Genomic DNA, 22936 nt, shown 5'->3' on the forward strand with positions numbered 1-22936 from the left:
GCCAGTTTTACTCATTGACCGTATCATTCATGTTTTGCTAGCACCACAGCAGCAGGAGCACTGGGCTTTTATGCATTGTCAGTGTTGGTCAGTAAGGCAGTTAACCTCGTTTGCGTCTTCCTCGTTTGTTTTGAGTTTGTCATGAATACATAAACTCTGTGATTTCTCTCTGCAGCATCATTTTTCCCTTACATATACAATGAGTCATTTCCTCTGAGCCTGTGCTGAAACACAGATTTGCATAACTATGGCAAGAAATGTACAGTACATTGCATTCATTCTTATGTGTTACATGATATCCTCCAAGGAACCTAAATATTACAATTTAAAGAACAAACTTACAGATTCAGTTTAGACGAAATGACTTCATAAGTTGTGGTAAAAGAAACAGTTGGAGGCCAGAAAAAAGTTTTAAAGGAAAGGTACAGATCTTTTTTTCCAGGACAAACAAACTTTCTTGTGTATATTTCATGAGAGAGCTACTTTATCCTGAGGACACATTAAAATTCCTGTTCTACCAAAGAAAAAGAAAAAAAAAAAAAAACGTGTGCCAGACATGCACAGTCAACACAATCAGCACAAAATTAGACCTGAATCGAGGCTGAATGAGGAGCTTCTGCATGAAATTTGTGCTCAGATGAGATGTTGAGTTGTCACGCTAACGAAAAGAATGAATTATAGATAGCCTGCATCACCCCACCCAACCTCTATCTCTTCCTCTCCCTCTCCCTCTCCTTCTCATTGTCTGTCAAAATGTGATGAGCTAAGAAACTCAAGAAGCAGCTTTGGGTGTGAAACTGTATCCCTCTCTAGGGGTTTCAGCCATTTTGTTGAATTTGCATCTTAACAACCTTTCTGAGTAATTGAAAAAGTGGTGTCAGAGCCCAGAGTCTTGATCTCTGATATGGTAATTACCTTGCATTTATGCCAGAGACTTTCAGGGAGTCTTGAGATCCAGAGGCAGCAGCTGTCTTTGAGGGAAAAAGCGTAATGACCTGCATATGTCTCCCACTTCTTGGGAGCTATCAAAATGCATTTGGCCAGGCATTTTCATCTGTGGTTGACATCTCTGATTATAAGATCTAGTAAAGTTGTCTAATCTTCTAACAGCAGCAGAGGGAAGGCAGCAGGGATTTGAAAAAAATGGAGGGATGGGGGTATGGGCGGAAGGATAGGGGCAGACCTTTCATGTGGTTTTACCCCACTCGAAAATGGGTTCCAGAAGCACACACAGCGCTTAATTCTAAGCTTTTGATGACATGCTACTAGTTTAACGTTGTGTGTATGTGTGTGTGCGTTTCTGCTGGAAGACGCATGTGAGGAGGCTCATCAACGAAAAACCCTCACATACACAGACTGAGTCAGAACCATGTGATCCTGTGTTAAAAAAAAAAAAGTCGAGTTTGGAGGTAAGCTGGGGAAAAGTAAGAATATGAGCCGAGAATAAAATAAGAACTTCAATGAAACAACATAAAAGTCCTTGCTAGTGACTGACGCACACAAAAGCATGTAAATGAAAATTTAGCCATACATTCTTTAATGCTGCAAGCAATTAACTGCAACACAGCCTTTGATACAAAACTCTTTCAGAAGATCCTTTCTTATACTTCCATAAAGTCTTTACTGTCCAACATGAACAGGTTTTTGATCTTTGTAGATATACCTGAAAACATGACAGCTGACATACATCAGCTCCCTGAGGGACTGCTGATGAAACCCGGCAGCTTTTATCATTCGATTCAGCTCCATCTTTCATCTGTATCTATGGATGCCAATGCCGCGAAACGTCAAAACAAATAGCTCAGAGGGACTACTTCAAGAAAGATAGATCTGACACATGGATTTGTTTGTCTTGGGTAATATAAACATCTTATTCAGTGAGTGTATGTGGATATGTGTGTCTGTGTTGGAGACTGTGCCAGGACCCTACACATACATAGGTGGCTTTAACCCTATTCTATCAGGTCTCCATTGTAAAAACAGCAATCCCTGCAACATCTGCATTTCAAAACACACACTGTTTAACTGCATCTGCGCTTGATCTGCTACACTGCACATGAGGCGACACTTTCTCTCAGTTATCATCACCCCAATCACTTGATTAGGTAAAGTCGTTTGTCAATTAAATTGCTGTCTCTGAGAGCCAGGCCAGCCGCTAATCACGGTCACATGGAGAGGGAGAAACGATGGGAGCCATGTGAGAATGGGGACAAGTTAAATGATCCATGACACAGTCATAGCTCTCATTTTTTATGCATTTAAGATAAAGTATTAGTGTTAGCTTCATCAGCTGCTTTTAACCAAAATAAAAAGCCTGAATCTAGATCGAATAATAGTGAGGGTGAAGAGGCTAAAAGCCTCATAAAAAAACAGCAGGGAGAAAAATTATGAAATTAAGCTTTTACTTAAAAAAAAATATATATTATTGTAGCTGATGGTTTTCCCCTTCCTGCAGCCCTCATGTCCTGTGCAATGTCACTGACTCCACCATTGGAGCAATGGTGCTAATTACATACAGGACATTATCCCTTGGTGTACATGTAAGTCTTCCTCTAAAGTCCCAATCAATACAGAGTTTGTTAAAGAGCCACTAATGTCCATGGCTCCATGCTTCGCAGACACTAACGACCTCGCTCTGGATCCAGCTACGACAGCTGAAGACACCCAGCACACACTGCGATCAATACTCACTCAAACTGGCCTGAGTCCTTTGCTCGCTGTCTGTCTCGCCATCTGTCTTACTGCCTCACTCTTTCTATCTCTCATTCCCATCTTTCACCCTTCCCTCACCTGTGTCATCTAAGTTCCTTATCTCTTCCCCCTCTGTAACCAAAGATGCAATCTCTCTTTGTCTCACCCCCAACACTTTCTATCGCTCCATCTATACCTCTCATCCATTCCCTTCCTCTCTCATTATTCACTCTGTCCATCTCAATCTATTTCTCTCTCTCTCTGTCTGTCTGTCTGTCTGTCTGTCTGTCTGTCTGTCTGTCTTTCTTTCTTTCTTTCTCTCTTCTACCCATCTTTCCCCCCTGTCCCTCTCTCGCGGCCCAGCCAACAGCTTCATTGTCCTTGGATCGGGGTGAACAATGTCAGCCCACATGGGGCCCCAGTGCAGTCCCAGCCGAGAAGGCAGGGTGCACCAGAGAACACCCATAACTCAGTGTTTCAACTGGGCTGCAGGATAAAGGGAAGCCTCACACATGGCTGACTATGTGGGTCAGCCTTGGATCATTTGTAGAAGAGGAGGCCAGCAACTGGCACCAGAATCCCCCACTGAGAGTATATGTGTGTGTGTGTATGTGTGTGAATGAGTGAGTGAGTGGGTGAGTGAATGAGTGTGTCGTGTCCCCTTGCAACCCAGTGGCGAGGCCCCCCTCCTGTTCATCCCAGCCAACTATTCTATGGGAAACCTGCTCTTCTCCCCATCCGCACTGCTGCCTCCCTCCACCCCCATCCTCTATGCGACCGCACCCCGATGCCTTTGTGAGGAGCCGGGACAAAACAGGGGGCTCTTTGGGGCCACCAATTAGTCCTCCCCCATGGGGTGACATGGCCGATGAATAGAGGGACCCCCAAACCGTCCACGCATATAATCTCACCCTTCCCTTTGGAGGCTACACTGTCATAGCCACACAAATTCAACCTTGTTTTCAGGAAGGTCTCCTTCTTGATTTAAAGGCACGGCCCGCTGATCCCAAAAAGCGAGCATCCGGATGCCAGTGAGTCAGTTTGTCAGGGGAATAGGATGGAACTTGTTCTTCTCACTGTGTGTTCATCTTGGAAGGCATACAAGGATGGCTTTAGGAGGGTAAGGGGGGGTTAAGAGAAGGTGAATTTTTCCCATCAATCACCAAGTGACATAAGCAACAATAACAACTTGGAATCCATTACAAAAACAAACAAAGACATAGCAGGAGAGTCTGCGGCAGGAACCTCAGACGGTGGGACAGGCTGTGTAAACTAAAGTGGTGATTGAGTAGGCGCAGGGGGGAATTTTCGAACAAGCAACCCCAATCGCTGCTGAGCCAACAGACATGTCACAGTGACGAGATGTCTCAATAGTTGTATTATCAATTCAGCGATCCCCTCCCCCACTGCTTATTGGTGCTTTCTTAGCTTTAAAGGCAAAAAAAAGGGTTTTTGAAACGGGCTTTTGAAAGCCATCCGATGATATTCATTTATAGAATTTCCAGAAAAGGCAAATTTCTCTCTGCCTGCAGTTTGGGTAAATGCTTTCATGAGTCATTACATCTCGACTCAGACTCAAGAGGATTTCATCTGTATTACTGAGCCTACGCCTTTCAACTATTCCAACACTCAAACATCCCTTAAGTCTCCTTGTCTCTCTGAAAAACAGTTATATTCTATTGACTTTTTATATGAGAGATTAGGCGTGCAAGCTGCACTCAAACAGTTTGGTACTAACCCTCACTAAATACACTGACGAACACTAATACGAACACAAACATACTCCAGGATTAAACGTGCCGTTTTCTTTTCTCCCCTCTTCTAGACTGACCATCGGCAGAGAGTTCAGAGAACATAACGGAGAGAAGAGAAACAGAAACAGAGAGAAACCGAGTTCGGACACAGAGACAGGAAGATGAATGTGGGATATTTGTGGACACGAGTTTTCTCCAGCAATCCTTTCTGCTGCTGCACACCCTCCTGTCCAATGTCACTGAGCTGAGTCCTGACAAGCTAGAGCAAGTGAGGTTTGCACAATGTCCTCATACCTGGTCAAATAACTATTTAAAAATATATCAAATAGCCCTCTGTCAAGCAAACAATATTGTGACATTTCTAAAGAATCATTTAGCCAGATCTTTCCTGAAATGTATGAAGTAATCAGTAATTTCACGGAGTAATTTCCACGGACACAGCTCCAAATCCCCAGCACTGTAGAGGCTTATCCAAAACAGGAAAGGTGTGCAGTCACTCTTCAGTTAAATGATCTACTTCAAAAAGTCATTACATAAAAAAAATAAAATAAATTAAAAAAAAAAAAACAGGCAAACACTGCCCTCTAAATAGCTGTGACACCGAAACAAAAAAACTGAAACGGAAAAATAACTACTCTCACAGAGAGGCACCCACGCTCTTTTGCTTCATCGTCACCACCTGTGGTAGAGCTCAGCCAGGCTATATAATGCTTAGCTGGAGAGTTGGGCAACATTTTATCTTTGTTTCAGTTCACATACCTGAGGAATATTTTTCTACTCCCAAACACCACACAGAGCAAGGGTCTCCAGGTTTATAATTTATGAACTACAATTCATAACCGCTGCGCAACACAAAACAAAGCAGAAACTACTTTGAAGAGGTTGTTGTGATGTGAGGTTGATGGTGTCACTTAAAGCATTTTCAGCTGGTCCTCTTCAACATTGATATTTTATTTCTTCACAGTATCACTGGTATGCCATCTGAAGGTGAGAGCTGCAGGGTGGATATGCTTTGTGGGTTCTAACTGAGAGGAAGGTGGGTGCAGGAGGGCTGCTAGGCAATAGATCAATGACTCTGTGTTCCCACTGAGAGATATAGGAAGTACAGGGCAAGCAGCAGCCGGCGTCTTAAAATAGCTTCACTGATTGCAGCTCAGCTTTAACCCAAATAATGGGGAAGCTGACCAAGGTCTGCAGAGGTCTCTACGTTTTTGATTAGCTCGTGGCCTCTGGGTAGAGTAGAGACAAAAGAGAGATTTCGTACCGAGGAGAAAAATGGGACAAGGCTGACTATCTGACTCGCTCCGTCTGCGTCTGTGGCCTTGCCCGTCTTTTTTTGAACCAGTGTTTACGTGATCGTTTGAGTAAAAGATCAGGGTGTAAGGTGGCGATGCAGCACATCCACAATAAGTCTGTGAGTGTGTATTGTGTGTGTATGGTTGTGTCTGTGGGTGCGTGTGCGGTGCGCCTGTGTCATCATCCATCACATCTGTCAGCTTAGACCTACCTAGTAATGGCTTCAGGGGAATGTCAGACAATCAAACACCCACCCACCCAGCCACTCCAGGTACACACACACACAGAATATCTCTGTCCACTTAACACATTGTGTTCTTTAAAAAAAGAAACAGCTTGACAATGAATAGGAAAGCTAAGACAAATAAAGTATTATCAAAGCCTCCTCTTCTGAGGGGACAAATCCTGCCGCCGCTGAGCCTGAGCGCACATAAGATTAAAGTTTGATTAATCTGAGCTCATTTACCAGGGTGAACAGTCAAATTTGCAAATGTTCAAGTCTGGTTCCTGAAACAACGGCAGCGCCAAAGTCATGTGGTCACCACTCAAGTTATCAGCACCCTCTGTACAGGAGGTCAGTATGTTATCAGTTTGTTTCCATCAGGACAGAGGTTCTGCCTTTCGTAGACAGAGGAGCACTATCAGGAGAGGCAAGCCAGGCAAATGCTTCAGGTTCCCAAGGAGAAAAAGTCCCCCCAGTGGCCCCTCACATTGGCACATTTTGCAGTGACAACTGCTGACTATTATAGTCTGCATGTGAGGCATTTAGGGGACATCTATGAATTATAACATCTGTATTTTGGGGAGGGGTGGGTTTCTACTGACTTTTGTGACAGGGTTTTATCAGGAGGCACCTACACATCCATCATTTGTTTGCAGGAAAATACCAAAACATTGCTAATCTGTTCTCAGTTCCTCTTTAATTGTACATGGACGTGACCACAAAAGGTTTCCCTCCTGTGAGGAAGATCATTTGAGGAGACGATTTGTGGTCACAGTGTGAAGGTATTTTTTGTTGTTGTTTTGTGTGTCACAGTGTTCCCTCGCTCATGGCTTCCCCCTCTGGCTGCTTTCTCTAAAATGGTTTTGGTGACAGTTACAGGGGTGTTGTGTACTTGTATATCTTTTGCATTTATGCATTACTGTATTTTATGCATTTGTTACTATTGGTTGTTGTTTGCGAGCCCATGGGAGACATTAAACCTACTCCACTCTACGCTACATTAATCCACGTAGGTGAAGAAAACCTTATTTTGCAGAAACCTTCCCCATATGCTTCCCCACAGAGCTACAACATCTCTTTGACTGTAGTCTTAATGTAGCTTAATGAGAAAAGACAAGACTCAGCTTTTCCCTGACCCAGAAAATAAAACAGCAGATCAGCATGTAATAAATAGAAAAACCACAAATGGAACAGTAAATAAAAATGAAGTAAATAATTAGAAAGATGATGATTCTGGACAAGTTGCCTCATTAGTAGAAGAGACTTCAGAGGAATCCATCTCATCGTGAAGTGCATTCACCAATAAGACTTTTCCTGTTGACTAAACAGATAAGCAGATTCCAGTGGAGAGCTGCTTCTGCCATAATGAAGCATCCTCTCTTTTCTTTTCTTTTCCCTCTGTCTCTGTAAATTTTTCCTCTCTGCCCCAACCCCCCCCCCCCCCCCCCCGCTCTGTCTGTTTCTCTTGCCCTCCCTTTTCCTCTTCCTCAACTTCTTTCTGCACTCACCCTCCTCCTCCCCCTCCTCCCCCTCCTTCCCCCGCCTCGGCTCGCCTTTCTCAGGGTCAATTAAGCTACAGTAACTAAACAGCAGTGCACCCTGTCACATTCCATCCAGTCCCCCTTCAATGAGTGACTACAACTTTCACTAAAACAAACGGGCTTTGAAGGAACCCGCTCCAGCAGCTATTACCATATGAACAACTCACTTCCTACCGCACAATGAACTACCTTGACAGACCTTCTCTGGCCTCAGGCTGTCCTTCGTGGAACTGTGTTATTAATGAGGTATAAAGAAGGGTCTGTGTGCAGGTTGTCTGCCCTTTTTTTACCTCAGCTGCTCTGGCCTGGTCCTGCTTTCCCAGCGCTGCAATATTTACTTCGTAGGGGGTCGACAGAGCAGCAAAGACGCTCGCTCGCGCACACCTAAGTACACACAGGCTCGCAGCGGGGAGGGCATAAGCAGAGAGAAAACACATGAAACAAAAACTTTGATGTACATTTACTCGCGCACATGTTCACTGAAAAACATGCACACGCTTTCAACTACAAGAGCACCATACTGTGCACTTGAGAGGCCAACCTCCACCAAAGGAGGATTCACGTCTCTTCTCTCCTCCTCATCCACATCCTCCTCACAGAAAAACTCCAAATCTTACAGCATGTCAACAACTGAAATCTTCCAAAGGAAGAGAATTGGTACTTATGACTCTTTTTTCTTTATTCTTTCCTAAATTCGTTTCAGACATTTTCATGGAAATAAATGCTTGTTTTGCTACTACAGCAGTTTTATCTGATTCATCTGTTAATGAAAGCTTTTCCATTTGCTTTTCTAAGGACCCAGTGGACTTTTCTTGGAAACGTCCTCTTATGCACAGGAACTGATGTGGTTTGTTGAGAGTAAATAGAGAAAGAACTGGGTAATTAGCATGAGCCACCATACAGTAGCTGAAGAGACAACAACAGAAAAAAAAGTTGACCAGAACAGCAGAAACTAGATAAAAATTAACGTGTCATTTAATTTTCCATTTATATCCAGCACAGAAATAATTGCTTATTACCAGAGATCTTGTGAAATTTCCCTGTCTTGTCTTTCCTGATCAACATCTGTATGTGCACAAGGACACACTGCAATTGTCAGTGATATTTCCTGTGGTTACAAATCTGGATATTTACATCCTGCAGGCAGGTAAATTAGCTTTTCTCACAACCTGATACTTTTTCTCTGCATCTCTATACCTTCAAGGCTTAGAGAACAGACCTGCTATACATTCAGCCAAACAGCCACATCAACTGAAACAGGGAACAAGGGGGAAATATCATATGATTTGTTGGGGCACCCAACACGAGTTTGTTTGTCTTATCTATACATTTGATCTGTTTTGGAGAGGAAGTCTTGTTGAATGGCTCTTTGTGATCGACCACTATGGCTTATATCCTCTGGCCTGCAGGGTGGGTGGGCAGAAACACAATCGGATAGGTTCGATTGAACACTCAACGACGCTCAATGGAATCATGTTCTTCTTTGTTTGAACATGAAAAATCAGATCTATAGCGCGTCTCGATACAGAAAGCACAGCGTACACCCTGCAATCAGAGCTAGTACCTACGCTAACTGTGACATGTCTTTTCATCACATCACAATGAGAGAGTAATGCTATATTCACAACGCTGCCAAAACCTGTAATTGAGCAAGTAGTCGTGCTGTTAGAAAACATGACTCGGTGTTCTTAGTTTGGCCACACTTTGATGTTCAAACTCAGGAACATATTGTAACTGAAAGAACTTGGAAACAACAGATGGTGTGACAACGTTTTATATTATGCAGCAATATTGTAACACACCTTGTTGTAGCGCTCCCAGTTAAGTTGTAGGGAACACTGGTGCCAAAAAACATCAAGCCAGAGAAATCTGCTGTTTGTGTTTAATGTGTGAGGTTTACTAGACTCTATGTGACCGAACCATTCAATTTTAGATACAACTGTAGCACTAGTCAAGGACAAAATTGTTCAGATCTTCTGGGAATGTTACTTTTTATCAAGAGTATTTGTCATGATGCAGGACATTTTCTGGGAATTCAGTTTAGAAACTGTTTATGTAATGAATAACTTCAGTAGTTTTTTTTTTTTTCAATTCAGTAAATATCTGACAAATCTAAGAAAGTAAACTAAGTAAATGATAGTAGATAGTTGGGACAGTTGACCAATTTCCATTATACAGTACACAATACAGTATATTTGCAACTGTTCATTACAATAATGGCGTTGTGTCCATACCAAGGCTGCAAGCAATTATTTCATTCTGGAATAATGTGAAGTTTCTTTCCTTAATTATCTAATTCATCCTTTTGTCTGTAAAGTGTCAGCAATTAGTGAAAAATGTTCACTGTAATTTTCAAGGGCCCGAGGTGATGAAATATTTTGTGTTATCAGAGCCAAAGAGGTTCAGTTCACCATCATTTAAGGCAAAGAGCAGCATCACGCCCTCCTTACTGAGAAGCTGAAACCAGCAAGTGTTTGCTTGCTTACATTTTTGCTTAAATTAATGACGGAGATGATTCACCGATTACCAAAAAAGAGGTTGCCAATTCATTTCCTGTTGATCGCTTAATTGATAAATCCATTAGATGTTTCAGTTTTAGTCCATACAAACCCAGCCAACCTCGTTCTAATGATTTCATTGCAAGCATATGACCCCAACAAAACAAAGAAAACCTGAGTCAGGCTTCTCACAGATCAGATCTTCATCTGACCACAGAGTCATCTGACTCCCTGCACATGTCCAACCTACGGACACTTGATACACAGAACCCAGCCCAAAACCCTGATAGCAGAAACCAGAGAGGGACGCATACGAAACCCAGCCCATAGCATAGCGTGTCTTCACCCTGAGGCGATGTGTGCTTCTGAGTAGCTGTGGATGTATGCGTGACATTGAGAGGCTATATCTATGATATATGTTTGCTTGTGTGCGCATACTTGCATGCCAGAGTGTGTGTAGTATATGCATGAATGTGTGTGCACTTTTGTCCGCGCATCATCTAGAATTTCCAGCTATAACCGTCACACTGCCATAAAAGCTTGTCTAAAGCTTGTTATCTCTCTAACATATTTGTTCATCAAACTCCACCATAAAATCCCTCAGAGTCAGATAAAGTTCCATCATCCGCCAGGTAATAAAATACACTATTTGTCCTCTTATACAAATGGCTGCAATACAGGTGCGCTCCTCTCTCTGTCCATTTGAGAGATAGCTATCAGTTAAAAGGGTAACCAAAGCCTCCTCACTTGTCGCGTCCTCCCCTTTTTTCTCTGCATTCAGCTCCTCATTACATCCCACTGTGAATAATATCTCCTTTTAGCTCTGTTTACTTGGGACATATGGCAGGCCTACTGTAGTCAGCAAGCTGTTCCTATGACTAACCTTCCCACTATGGTTTTGTTACTGCACTCTTATGACCACATCATATGATGACGATACTTGGGCACATTTGAACCATGAGCTTAACTCATGACAGGGGAGGTTTTGTCTAAAAGGGGAAGGCAGTGGTCATTCATGAGGGAAGACACGCGGGGCAAAAACTTCTTAATGCCTCCATTGATTACAATCTCACCATCCGCTCCTACGTGCTCCTTAGACGTAATACAATGCATCCCAGAGAATGAATAACCATTGCTAATGGCTATAAAAAGCTCTTGAGAATCGTCTAACGTTTTAGCCGCTAAAATCGATACCCCCCCCCCAACCACAATCTTTATTTAATCTCAATATAGTGGCACAAGGAATTAAGGATGAGAAGTGGATGAGAAATCACTCAGGACACTCAGAACAGAAAGGGAGACTTTATCCTAAATTGAGTGAAGCACTGTCACTACATCCTCGTACCTATCAAAGGTTTGCACACTCTAACTCTCTAACAGCATGTTAACTGGTTCCAGACTTATTCACCCATGCTAAAAATCCACCCCGTTGCTATCTGGTCAGGTGCTTTGGATAAAAATAGCACCACTCTCCCTCTGTTATGTCAGACCAACTCCTATCATTCGCAAAGGATTCCAAATAATAATCAATTAATTAAATGCGTCTCCCCTGTGCTCACCCCCTCCATTCAGTTGATGCTGTAGTCACAGCACAGGCAGCATTTACTATAGTAATTAGTCCAGTGTTACAAGCATGGAAATCACCGTGATGAAGGAATAACTATCTGACTGCCTCCAGGGTGGGACAGGCAATGAGTGCACTCAAACAGACAGTCACACCTTATTACGCAAGCGGTGGAGGTAAGAAATAAAGCCTCCCCAGGTAATTGAGGCCTTGTAGGCTGCTTCTTACAGACAATCACTCTAAACAAGACTGAGACGCTGGTGTAAAGTGGAAATGAAAATAGCTGAAAACCCCCGAAGTGGTCTCGCCTCCATAATCACCATATCTCATGGTCCAGAATAAAATATGAACTATTCTAATATTTAAAAAGGGGGGAATTATGAGTTTCCTCTGTGAAATCTAAATACCACGCTTGTCCATAGAGCTAAAATGACTTCCCTACTATTCTTACAAAAGCATTTCACATTCTTTCTTGAGCCTATAGAGCACAACTGCAACTGCATCACATATGTTGTACAAAATTATGGTCAATATGTGCTGCATAACAGCTGTTACGCGCAAAGTCCTTTAGCACTTCTACTATAGGATGTACTTCGAAGCTGTTGTATTTTGAACCTTCCATTGCTCAGCTGTCACAGGTTTATTGGCTCTAGGGCTTGCTTTATTGAATTTAGATGTTTATGTTTGTTTGTGCATGCTTGAGTGCACGCGAGGGCATGCAGGTACATGTAAGGAGTGTGCAGACTTGTGAGCTTCACAAATGATCCAATTATTGCTGACCACATCCTCATTCTTCACAGTGTTGTAATGACATCAAATATCTTTGTTCAAGTCGTCTGTGCTATCTGTGACTGTTCATTTACTGAAGTCTAGGCCACGCAGAGTCAGACAGCTTGACTAACACAAAGGCACACACACACAGACTAACACACTAAGACCTTCACCTGTTAATGTGTGATACAAATGACTGCTGCAGCGGCGCCAGTGTGAACACACCACCATGTCCCATCTTATCGGCTGGCTACATGAAAACCTGTTTGTTCTAGATAGAGTCTGCAACAATCAACCAGTCAGCTACAGGGAATTCAGCTGGCCCTGGATGACTGCACCTCACAGGACCGAACAGGGACACAAATCCACCACAACACAGGGGAAGGATGAAGATCAAAGTCAGGTACAGACTGAATGACAACAATAGGCCTACACCGCAGGATCAGCTCAACACTCCAAAACCCCGAATCTTATCTAGGTCAGAGCCGAAACTCCAAAGACTCACCCCACCTCCTTTTCTTGCTGTCTGATTTCTTTGTTGTCATATGTGGTGATGTAACGTACTGTAACTTTGCAGTGTAAACTCAATATGGCGACCAGGTAGTGGAGCCATGTGTTGAAAACACTCAGAGAATAGCAACACAACTCTTTCTAATAACTGCGTCACTGAGGACCTACTGAAAAAGTAATGTTCCAAAACTTTAAAAGCTTGTGGTCTCCTAATTCTCAATATAGTTAACCATGAAATACAGGTTTAAAAACTGCAGAAAAGCGTTCTACGATCCCCTGATAGGGATATGAATTAAAAACAAAAGACAAAATATCACTTTAGGAAATAAAGTAAGGTGTTCAAAGTTGTAAAAGAGTCAGCTACGCCATGTAAATGATTTACAGATACTGGGTCTAGATAGTCTCACCTGCCATCCTGTGTTCCTATCTAATTACCAGGCTAGCATTACTAGACTAGCTAGCATTACTACATAGAGGCACTCAGTGTTAGCTCACATGTACTCTGACACAAACACACAGAAAGAAAGGGAAGAAGAGAGAAACTAAAGAGGGGGTGACTAATGAATTGGCTGTCGTCTGTTTTTCCTACCTGTCAAACAGCTGAGAGCAGCAGCTTAAAGCCTAATGCAAACAGGATTTAATACTGAGAAAACACAACACAGCTCTAAAAAAAACTCTCCCAAAAACAGGAATAATACCCTGTGATGATGTCTGACCAGTTTTGACTCATCAAACCCTCTTCTGAGGAGCTGGGCACATAGCCATGACTCCTCACTCAGACTCTAAACCCAATTAAATAATCAAGGGTTCAACTGCTGGATAATACCACAATCAATAAACAGAGGATTTGTCAGCTATTTGGATGAAATTAAACAGATCCCACAAGAAACAAATACAAAGAACTTATCGGTGAAGCAGATGAGACAGTCCCAGATTAGTTGAGGATAGTAGATCAAAAGACACAGCATTTCAGTATGCAGCCTCTGCACTGGCCAATCAAACCAAACTACTCGGAGACTAAAATAGGCCTCATTGCAGAATTCTCATTCTCTACACACTCCACTTTAGGCAGGTGTGCATACGTACACAAACAAGACACTGGTTCAGATGCATGCACATAACCACAGACACTTCCACAAACTGAAGCAGAAGCAATCACCTCGTGGATAATCAAGTCAACACACAATCAAAACCTTAAGAGGTTGAAAAACGCAAGGCTTTTTAACAAATAATGTTTAAAAAAAAAAAAAAAAAAAAAGCCCCCCAGTAGACTGTAATGAATGAATCAAGCCAAGCATGCTGTGAACATTATCAGAGAAAGGAAAGAATGAATACATTATCATGCAAGGCACAACTTCTCTTTTCCTGCCTCACAGCTTGTCTATCTTCCAGCCTATCAACCTGCTTGCCTGATTACCTGCCCACATAGAGAGCATCTTTTGTCCAGATTAAAGGGGCATGAATGGGGGCAAGGTGAAATATTATTTCTTTTCATGAGAATTCATTTGGAGACGGAGACTGTCTGTCTGTTAGTCGTTTTTCCGGCCTGTGTCTTTGCCTAAATGTTTCCTCCCGTCTCCTACAAATTAAATTCATTAACAGCTAATTTGCATTAATGAATATGTTTTGAAGAAATATACTGATATTTGCAAACTGCTCCATGCAAGCGCAAAATGTTCACACCGAAAGTATTGTATCCCATATTGGCAGCTAAAGCATGACTAAAGGAGCAGTTTGACTTTCTCGCTAAAGCAAATCCACAACTTGAACCAAGTGTTTTAGCCGCCTAAACATAACAACACATGAGCTACAGAACATTCACCTTGGCCTCCTTCCTGTGAACTCTGTGTAGACTAAGGATGTTATCTCTTCTGGTTTGTAAAAACATTGTCAGCAAATATAATTCAGGCAGCAGTTACAGTTCTTCCATGAGGTATTTGGCAAAGCAAATTAAGTATTTAAATATAGCTCAGTGGCGATACTGTTGTCTCTCTACCTGTCTACCTGCAGGTTTCCATTTGACTATCAGACTTTCTTCCTCCCGGTGTCAGTCCCAGCTGCTGTGACACCATACATTTAATCAGTCCAGCGGCCCTGGCTACACTGAGCAGTCTCCCTGTGCTGACTGAATTGTGTGCATGTGTGTATGTGTGTGTGTGATGTGAGTGGGCCTTTGTGAGGCCTCCACTCAGCAGAGTGATGATAAGTACTCCCAGCCCAGCGCTCTGCATGAGCTGATGGGCAGACAGGCCAAGAACACTGGGGGCCTTGTGGTTGGGCGTGTGTGTGTGTGTGTGTGTGCATGTGTGTGTGTGTACATGTGTGAGTATCGTGGTGAAAAGGGGGAATACGGTGGCTGGGGACTGGAGAGTGTGTGTGGTGTGTGTGTGTGTGTGTGTGTGTGTGAGTCTGTGTGTGTTTCTTTTTTCATCAGCCACGCCACCAGACCATGCCACATGGCTGCAATTTGTTCATTAGCTATGTAATAAATGTACACACACACACAGAGGTAATATTGTTCCGAGTTCTGCCTGATTGGATTCTGAAATAGAGGACCCTCAGGGGAATCACTTGTAGTCTGCCAGCAACTGTGACCAGGAGAAGCCAGATTTCTTAACAAGGTTTGAGGCAAACTCAGAGGAAACACATGTAGTCTGTATTTTTCTATTTGCTGTGAAGCACTGTGAATATACACTAAAATAATATTGCTTATGCAATTTCACATATTAGTGATTTTTATCCACAAACTACATCTAAATTGTTTAGATTGCTTCTATACGGTTGAGTGTAAAAGTCTTTCCTCATCTCATTTCATGTTTATGTTTCAGAATAACTACAGGTCATTATAAAGATTTACCAGTCACCTGGAAATAATTAATATTCACCCAGGTCCAATTGCAGCAATCTATCATCATCATCAGTGCCACAGATGAGCTAAGGCTGGTTGTTACAAATTACTCGCTGTCTAGGATATCAGTCGACGCTTATTAGAGATGAGGTTGTCCCGCCAGGTTTAGGGTCAGCTGATAAATGTTTGTATCATGGGATAAGGAAGAAATATTAGGTTATGTGAAACTATATAGCCGCTGACAGGCCATTCAAACAGAAATGTTACTGTTGAGGAAATCCAGAAACATGGATAATAAACAAAATCTGTCCATGCTTGTTTGGCACGCGCGTGGAAACCAGCAGTGGGGCTTTGGAAGAAGAAGCTGCTTGTTCCACATTCAGCGAGGCTTATAGCCTCTGGGAGAGTATGACTGCTGCTCTGCCATGAGCATACAGATCACCTTACACACTGGCTTTCCTCTGCTTTGATGACTGATGCACACACACCCACACGCATGTCCACACACACACACACACACAGCCATGCATGCCTGCCTCCAGAGACACTCAAGAGCATTAAAACAACGGATTTGCACACACACACATGCACCTTTACCCCATCCCCCACGTGGATTAATTCACCTGCTGCACCTGAGAATGCGACCGCTATGATGTCACCTGCAATCCCATCACTTCAAAGGCACAAAAGCACCTCGGTGGCATCAGCACAAAGAGCAAACGCACCCTCTCACTTCCTCCTTTGTCCCTCTGTTCCTTAATGGTTATCCCCCTGCACAAAGTCCATACATGGTGAAGGGAGAATTACACAGTGCACTCTACAATCAGGTATTCTTGGGTTCATGCCCATTGGCACTAACTGTGTGCACCACTGTAATAATGACAAGCTTTCTTTATTCCTCTTCTTTCTTACTTACGTTAAAAAAGACTGCCCTGGTGCGTGATTGTGTGTGTACGTACATGTGTTTGTACATGAGCTTTGTGTACATGCATTTGAGCTAAAGGTGGTTGTGCGTGCTGAGAATCCCGTGATTACAGTGCTGCCACTTGCCTGTTCTCCAAAAACTCCCATTGGAAAAGCTCACAAGTGCAGTATGATATGATGAGACAAGGCGATAATACAACCACCACATTAGTGCATGGTTAGCCATTAAAAGACCCAAATGAGATTATGAGGTCATATGGGAGGTACAAAGCCTACAGCCAAAACAAGAACTGCTTCTCTCAAAGTAACAGCACATGTTCGGTATTCCTTCTGCACAGGGGGAAGAAAATTTTGAGGTAGAGAGAAAGAAAACAGGACAGGAAAAGGAAGAAAGAGAGAAGGACAGACAGATAAATACAAAGAGACAGAGACAGAGAGACAAGGCCTGATAGCAAGAAGTATTCCCTGCCTTGGAAATTTCCATAGCGGTCGCTTTCCGTAGTAATCCATCATTGAATAACACATGAATTCAGCATGATTTACCATCAAAACATCCAACTGAGCATGAAACAGGAGGCCCTGGCCCATCTTCCATCTCAGCTGAGTGGAAGGTTTTTCCATTGTAAAGCAAGGTGAAATAACAGCCAGCCAATGCACTGTAACACACTGGAGATGCACCAGCCCCATGAACATGCTATTCACAAGATGATGCCTACTGTGAAAATATTCTTTTGCTCTCTTTAGGATGCAGATAGCAGAGTTTACATATATATGTGTGTGTGTGTGTGTGTGTGTGTGTGTGTGTGTGTGTGTGTGTGAGAGAGAGAGAAAGAGAGAGAGAGAGAGAGACTGATGAAAAGATTCATGCACAGAAGGAGATATTGGGTTCACTGCTGAGATAAAAATGGAATCCATTTTGGTTCTTGAAGCACACTCATCCATGGTGTGAGGACCTGCTCGGTGCATAAGCCTGCCATTGCTCTTTCAATCACTTCCCCTCTTTCCTCCTCTGCTCGGTTTCAATTGTTCCGCCTTCCCCTCGCTACACTGTTTATATCATTTCCTCCTTTTCTCCACAGTCACACCTCTGTCCTTTCCTTCCCTCCTCTCCTCTCTCCTCCTCCTCCTCTTCCTCTCACTTCTCCTCTCTCCAGGCAGCCAGGCGCCCCAACACTGTCTCAGGTCCTGAAACTATGGCAACGGAATGAGAGAGAAAGCGCTCTCTATGATTAATAGATGAGAGATGCAGTGCCAATCGCTGGGGCCTGGGGAGGAGGGACAGATGCACTCGAACAACACCACGCACACATGCATGCACTGTCACAAGAGTGTACACACTAAGTACACACACTCACACCCCACCACCACCACCACCCCAACCAACACACACACATTAACCACCCTCAGTGCTTTGTGGTACTACCCGCACAGAAAATGGGAAAGGGTCTGACATACACAGCTCAAAGAGATACAGTGAGTTATAGGCAGAGTTAGGGCTAAAGGAGCAAACGAAGAGGCGGCAGAGTTCCTCTGCTGCTTAACATCCACATGACACATACCTCCTTATTGGCTGCCAACAAACAACCTAACCACAGAAATAACCACAAGCCACAGCAGCGGATGCGGCCCTAATGAGTCTTAACAGATTGCGACTGTCTCCATGACTCACAGCTGGCTGCTCTCACCTGTAAAAGCACAACAGCGGGACGGGAACTAGGACATTGTTTTTTTTTTGCAATTAACCACAATTAACATCATTTGATCTGTAGTACAAGACTTGACTTATTTCAAGGCCAGTCATTCATCCACCTTCCAGGAAATCACACAAAGCCCTGCCGCCTTTGGATTATCCATGCAAATGCATTTCCTTTCCATTTGAGTAATGACAGAAGACCAAAGTCAGCTATGACAAAGGTATTACCGCATGTTAATGTCGCATGGACTAAGTATTTAAAATATAAAATTTCCATAAGGGCAAAGCAGATGTTATAAGCTGAGGTTAATGTTTCTGTTGATGCCTTTTATTGTTTGACACGCAAGTGACAAAGTTTGGCTCCTCAACAATCTTCTCTTAGATGGGCTGGCTATCACTTTCTAATTCACGTAATTTCCAACAACAAAGCTTTGCCAAGGACCAACAGCCAATACACCAACAGACATTCAGCCAGTTCTGCCAACTGCGCCCAGCCCAAAATAAGCCTTTTGCTTGGTCCTTTCATGCCTCTGGCTTTCTTGGCACATAAAACACGCTCAATCAATTATGCTAATGTAACGAGTATGAAAAATGTTTAACACATGGACGGTTAATTCAGTGGCTGTACTGCACAGTCATTTATGAGGAGCCGGAAGGGTTAAGGCTAAGTGGGAGAAAGCAGCCAGTTAGAACGACACAGTTAAACGTGGAAAGTGGAACGCCATGCGTCCACGCGTGTATGTGTGAGAGCGAACATGGACCAACACGCTGAAGAAAGTGATTAGCGAGTGATTACATTTTCAATGAGCCATGCTGTGACTAGAGCACAATGAACCATACTGCGCTGTGAGATATATTAGATCCCTATAGTCCACTGAATATCATTTATCATCGCCTGTAAACAGTGGGCGATAGGTTCCAACTTAACTTGAAAGGATAGGGGGTAGTGAGCAAATAAACTGCAGGTTCTTTGGAAAATCAAGTATATAAACAAAGGAGATACATGGAAAATTAGACACAGGCCTGCTGCCATCTCCTCTCATCCTGTATAATGTCATTCAGTAGGTTTTCTTCGATAAAATGAGAGGCATTTGTCAAATAATGAGTTCAGCTTCAGATGGTCCAGAAAATCATAACCAAAACAATTGAGAGCAATGGAGCAGCAGAGGGTTCCACAGAAAATGTTTATACAGAGGAGGAGTTGTGTAATTTATTATAGCAGGTTGCAGTATCTTCCTGTTTCTTGTCACCTTCTGAATCACAACAGACTCCCACTAAATCTGAACAGCCAACTTGAGCGCAGCTAAAAATCAGCAAATGCGCCGTGCAGCATCAGTGAAGGATGGTTCCATTCAAATACAAGTGCCTCTGATTATGATGACCTGTATTTCTAAAACAAAATGAGCTAAAACATATACGCAAGCTCATGATTATACTTTTTTAACGTTCTGCTGCTGGAGCAGATTCAGCGTTAAGGCAGTGTAATTGAAGCAGCAGCGATTTAGAAGGCTGTGAAATCTGGAAAATGGGTTAAGCATCAATAAATCAAGCGGCAGATGAGTGAGAGGGGTTTGATGCTTTCTCACACTCTAATTGAAAAAATAAATAAAAATAAAGCACCAGCCCACACACCAAGGACGTGCATCAATAAAGCATGGCTTTTATAAAATATGCATAAATACACACACTATTGAATACTACGTATTGACACTGACTGAACGAGGACCTGTGGTTAACAGCAGCTGACCGGTCTCATTGTTTATAATGGAAGGCCAATTCATTTGAACAGGGAAGCCATTTATCAATTATTCAGACCTAAAACACTCAGACTGCAACTGCATTTGTCTTAACTGGCAAAGGTAAATACTAACTCTCTCTATCTTTCTTCCTCCCTCTCTGCCTCTCTCTTCCTCTCTCACACACACGCACGTGCGCACGCGCGCACGCACGCACGCACACACATACAGTGTGACAAATTCACATCAGTCACACACAATGCCATCCCCATTGCTGTTGTGAGGGGATCGGCAGATCAAACTCTCCGCGGAGAATTGCTCCAAATACAAGCAACAACTAAGGTCGCTCTGCTCTATTCTGCCTCCCCAGGAAGAGAACAGGCAGGCTGCTGTCACAAAGGTAAATCATGCTGTAATTCATGTATCAGCACCACAACATGTCCACATGTATACAGTGTTAATGACAGGATTATCACTCGGGCTTGTGGTGTTGTAGCCTTCATAAAACAGTATGGTGGGATTTACAGCCCGTGCAACATCTCCAAAAAATGCCTCCGGGACATATGAATGCCTTGAGGCTAATGTTGCAGGAGGGGCAGTGGTAAAATGGTAAAACATTCTGCTATTGCGCATACAAGATCTATGTGTAATCCCCAGCACAGTATGTATACTGACTGCAAAAACAAAAAAAACATAACTAAACCATAAATAAGGTAACAGATGAAAAAACAAAACAAGCAACACACAGGAGAACCAATTTTTTCCAGCGATTTAAGGAAAGGAAATACAAAAGCCTTTCCACTTAGAGCTGGCATGAAACATTTCTTTTTTCTCTTTCTTCTTTTTTTTTTTTTTTAAAGGTTGATACAAGAATCATGTTTCCAAAACACCATGTGCCACTGCTGAAAATCAGCTGACAGGAGGTGCGTTTCTGCTGTGGCCTCCTTGTATTCACCCATTTCTCTCATCACCTTTGCACATTTCCTTATCTATAACCTACATTTAGAGTTGCCCAAATCCTTTTTCCAGCTTTTCCCAGTGCCTCTGGGGCGAGGTGGGAGGGTGGGGGGTGGTCTTCCACACTGGGGGAGAAGAGAGGAGAAGGAGAGCACTGGGAGTAACTGGGTGTTGGCAGTCAGGCTGCTGGATGTGGTTAGTGAGGCCTCTATCTCTTCTCCCAGCTTGTTAAAGCAGCAGCACTTCATTTAATGGCAAATCCACTTCTGCAATTTTGTCTCCTGGTTAGAATTACAAACATTTGATTGATCTTTTCGACCGGAGTAATAGTGACCACTCCATCTCCTGGTAGCTTGAAATCCCTGATCACACCCTTCAGCCAGTGTGTGTGTGTGTGTGTGTGTGTGTGACACAGAGAGGATAGGTCTCTCCCAATTGAGAACAATAAAAAAAAAAAAAAAAAACTGCACGTAAAATGAGTGGTAATGAATTTGCATCTAGTCTCTGTAATTCAGGCCAGAGTTTTGAAGAAAGGATTCAAATCGAGAGGGAGATTGTAAACACAGGTTGAATCATAACTCTACATGTAAATTTCTGCTCTCACACTAAACCTTCAATCGTGAAAATAAATGGCAAATGAAAACCCCCATCATGCTCTGCAATAATGGAGCAAGCACGTCCCTGTTCGTGCGTTTTAATAATAAAACCAGATATGAATGTGTTTATTATTAGGCTCCTATAACTCCTGCTATTTTTCTTTTTTATTTCAGATCTACATCTGGTAGTTTTTTCTGGCTGTAGCTGCTGTATCACATCTTCTCAGACTCAGCGAGGTTGAAATGTAAAAAAGCGCCGTTAGCCGGAGGACAACAGTCGGTCCGAGTCCTGCAAGTTCCCACAAGCACATTTCCTTTTTGGCGTAGCGTCCGTGTACCTGCTACCCGGAATGATACTGGCACTGTTTTCGCTTGTGTCTCGGCTCAGTGTGGTCTGCAATAGGTCCTCCGAGCCTGACACTTCTTTAATCTATATGGCAAAACAGCATCTGAGGGATTACGCACGAAATTGTGGTCTGTTTATATCGAGAAGAAGGTAATTTCCCAAGGGAAAGCATCGCAGTTCTAATTTGAATTGGAAATACAGGCACTTTCTGTTTTTTATAACTTTATTAAAAAAAAAAAAAAAAAAAAAAAAAAAAAGGCTTTAATAATACGAGGAATCGCTCCAAGTTGATAAAGTAACCCCGTGAAGCTTGTGCACTTGTCGCCCGGCAGCCTGGCTGTACCAGAAAACAAGCCTCCGGGGCTGGAGAAAGACTGGTACAGGCTATGAGCGCACCTAAAGTTTGAAATAAACAAAGACATCTTACCTTCAGCTCATGAATGGATGTGCCTCGCAGTGGTTACACAGCTCTGTCCTTTAGTAATCCATGAGACGCGGCTCTCAAAGCGGTTCAGACGGCGCCCGTTTCAGAATAACAATACGAGCGCTACTTTTCTCTTGCGCTTCTTTTTGTTACATGCCGCGGTCAAATCACACCTCCTCAAATCGGAATATCCATCAGAAATCCACACTAGAGAGACACACACACACACACACACACACACACACAAAAAGCGACGGTGTGGCTTTTAAACTCCCCTCAGGTAAGCTGAACGGACGGAACCAACCGGGTGTCCCAGCACTAGCTACGGAGCTGAACGCAGTCCCTTCCACAAAAGCCGACGGTCATCCTATTTGGAGATGAAGCTTCTTACCAGACTGGAGCGGAGCGCAGCGAGCCCAGCTGTCACCCACCCGCTACACACACACACACACACACACACACACACACACACGCTCCCTCACACATACATACTGTAGGGAGGAGCTACGTCTCTAGAACGGGGAGCTATTGTGTCAATGGGTGCCAGTTATGGACAACTGTATT

The 22936-nt window shown here is 43.1% G+C and overlaps 1 protein-coding gene across 2 annotated transcripts in view; it reads right to left on the bottom strand.

The window, feature by feature from the left end:
* Nucleotides 1-22722, bottom strand: part of sema6a (sema domain, transmembrane domain (TM), and cytoplasmic domain, (semaphorin) 6A) — a 100818-nt gene extending 78096 nt beyond the window's left edge. For both annotated transcript variants that reach the window (XM_071483300.1, XM_071483302.1), the window contains exon 1: nt 22376-22722. The gene's annotated coding sequence lies outside the window, so the exon portion shown is untranslated. The remainder of the gene's footprint in view (nt 1-22375) is intronic.
* Nucleotides 22723-22936: the final 214 nt, after the last annotated feature.

This window comes from Trachinotus anak, unplaced genomic scaffold (assembly GCF_046630095.1).
Source record: "Trachinotus anak isolate AG129_WGS33_773 ecotype Australia unplaced genomic scaffold, CSIRO_AGI_Tana_v1 ptg000008l, whole genome shotgun sequence".
In the NCBI taxonomy this organism is placed as follows: Eukaryota; Metazoa; Chordata; class Actinopteri; order Carangiformes; family Carangidae; genus Trachinotus; species Trachinotus anak.